The sequence below is a fragment of the Pundamilia nyererei genome, unplaced genomic scaffold, assembly GCF_000239375.1.
Source record: "Pundamilia nyererei isolate P.nyererei 1_Seehausen unplaced genomic scaffold, PunNye1.0 scaffold00229, whole genome shotgun sequence".
Classification (NCBI taxonomy): Eukaryota; Metazoa; Chordata; class Actinopteri; order Cichliformes; family Cichlidae; genus Pundamilia; species Pundamilia nyererei.
Window position 1 is genome coordinate 322463 of NW_005187630.1, and position 2968 is coordinate 325430.

The 2968-nt window shown below is 40.5% G+C and overlaps 1 protein-coding gene across 3 annotated transcripts in view; it reads left to right on the plus strand.

Annotated features, from left to right (window-relative positions):
- LOC102198662 (voltage-dependent calcium channel subunit alpha-2/delta-4-like) overlaps positions 1-2968 on the plus strand; it is a 77067-nt gene that overhangs the window by 53569 nt on the left and 20530 nt on the right. The window lies entirely within an intron of this gene.

Consider the following 2968-nt stretch of genomic DNA (forward strand, 5'->3'; position numbering starts at 1 on the left):
TTACTTTTGATAGAAGTAACTAGTAATGTAACTAAGTTACTAATTTAAAGTAACTTACCCAACACTGCTCTTTAGACTACGATGACCTGGATGACTGAGAATCTTCACAGACATACTACCAAAGATACTTCTGTCAGTCAGATTATTCTGAAGAGGTCAATGATTCATTTGCCAGCAGCTGCAGAGTCTGAAGTTAAGATACTTAGCAAGTCCACTGGCAACGTTACCTGTAACATGAAAAACCAAACAGCCTTCCTGCACATGACTTCTTTGAGCTCTGTTTTCAGTCTCCACCACTCTCTGTGGGGAATATCTAAATGAGCTTTTTATCTGCAAAATACTCGTTTCATTCTAGTCTTTTCATTTCTGGCTGCCAAGAGAGTGTAAAGGGGCTTTTTAAGCCTCTTACTCTGGAAACTAATAAGAGCAAAAATGAGGGTAAAATGGTGTCCAGACAGCTAATCAATGTGCTCACTATAGCACGCCTAAAAACTGAGCAGAACCACCAAATGAGCTGAAAACACTTTGTCAGGTCCAATGCTGCCAGAGACAGTTTCCACTTAGGTTTATACAGATATTTCTTGAATTGTTAGGAAGCTCTTAGAGTACTTTATGCTGGGTATTTGTATTGAACGAGGTGAGAATGAATGAACAAACAATCTGTTCCTGTGAGGGAGGCAAATGCATCTCTTCCCACTTGATGGACTAGCATCTTTCAGCTTGAAGACATCAAAAGCTCAAAGTTGAAAGATCTTTAATCAACCCGAACAAAACTGAGAGAGTCTCTGGATCACAAACTGCACAGTTCCCAGCAGCACAGCAGAACCAGGAGCAAAAATGTGGCTCAAAGTCAAAGGTTGGAGGTCAGTGTGTCAGAGATCGTTAATGATGAGTTGCGGTTCTGTATTAAAAGCGCGGCGAGGTGCCTCATTGCCTCTGCACAGCCAATTAGTACTGAGTATTCTCTGTTCTTCAGAAACTAGACTAAAATTGAGTCTAAAGTGCAGGAATGGAGATGAAACTCTCTGCAGCAACCAAACAGACAAAAGTGTATTATTTTTTCTTCATACTGCAGCATCAGAGCAGAGTCTGCAGTCGGTGGAAGGCTCAATAACTAGCAGCTCGATAACAAGCAATGACCACAAATAAAAGCTTTTACGGCTGCTCGGCTTTTCCAATAATACCAGAACACAAGAGGCTTGACGTGCCGCCTCGTATCTCTCATCTGTAGGCTGCAGACCAGCTGCCTGCGTGAAGAAGAGTTTTCATTATGAAAGTGACAAAAACAGTTTCAGATATTAAGTTGCTGTGAGGTGAAACGACTCCCACAGGTCCTGTAACGGGGAGGTTACCAATTAATATACGGAGGGCGGAGATGCCAGGTCTGACTGGATGTTGGAGTCTTGCTTCAATTTTTGTCAAAATCCAGTATTGACTGGGCTCATTTATCAGAATAAATAAGGGAGGGTTCAGGACCACCTATCCAGCCCTAAATGTTATCAAAAAGGAAAACTTTGATCTTATGAGTAGAGAGGGTGTGTCTCCTGAAAGCAAGCTGGGAGCTGGCCCCACAGGAGAGGTGTCTGCCTCCCATTCTACTTTGAAATGCCCCGTGCTGGCACGAATGGTAACGAGATCATTCACTCTGACAACAAAGCAGAAGTTGATCCAGTTTTCTTTTCCTCATTTTCGATGTTGTTGTTTCGATTGATTTCCTTTGTTTCTCGTGTCCATCTGTTCCCGTCAACTATAACGTGTTCCTCCTGTCCACCTTGTAGACACTCATTCATTACTGCTCATTAAAGGCCTTCAGCAGTGCCTCTCTCGGCGCCTCCGGTGAACTTGAATGTTGAATGTTAGACTTTGTTTGAAATATCTTCACAATAACCCAGCATGTGAGCCTAAATCCATTCAGATCTGTGCACACTTACTGACTCTCATTTATGGTGACGGTAACATCTTCGAGTGTCCTTGTTGTTAGTTATAGAGCACTAAGAAGAATATTTTGCAGGTTGATAGTGTTTTTGTTCAAGTCTTATTCTCACTTTCCTTGTCCATTAGCTGTGTAATTGTTCTCATCCATCAAGCTTTTTCTTCTCTCACAGCACTTTTACCTTTGAAATGGATGGTGGTAATTAAAACACAGACCAAGAGTTTAAGACAGATGAAAGCAGCTTTTTAATTTTAGTTATCAGCTTTTACTTTCACCATAAAAATGACGACTCCTGGAAAAGTATTTAAAAAAAACCCTATAGTTAAAGCACTGAAAGAATGAAGGGTAAAGCAATATGAAATGTCATGACTCACAAAACGTAATTTTTCAAAAGAAGGGTTTAAAAGTGTTTTCAGTGATGGCAGGGTTTGAAACTTTCATCTCTTCAGTCATGACAAAGGAATCCTTTCAGATCAGTTTGTACCAGTTTTAACCTCAAAACAAAAAGGAACAAGTCATCCTGGAGACTCGTGCTGAGAGAGGAGGCAGATCTGATTAATAACTTTGGGTTAGAAATCTCTGGGCTTAATTAATAATATTTGAAATCAATTCTGCAGGGAACAAACAATCAGAGCAGTGTCGTCCAAAATGCGTTCATTGCCTCATGCTTTTAGATTAGCCGAAGGCCTTTTACTGATGCCAAAGAACAAGAAATTACCACAGACTACCTACAATTTAGCATGTGACATACACCATCTAAGGCTTTACCTGCTTTAGATGCTTTGGTTTGATTCTACTGCGTGACAGAAATGAAAAAACATCAGCTTAAACCAGCTCAAAAGCAAACAAACACAAACTAAATTACAGTGCATTATATGACTACTGTACTTATATGTACTTACAGGGATGGCTACAGTGTCCAAGATCAGTGATTGGCTGTCAGGTTGGCACATTTTTAACTCACTCACACTTCTGTAGGCTTCATTCACTGAACACAGCCAATCCAGTGTGAGCATGATCATCTTGAATGTTATA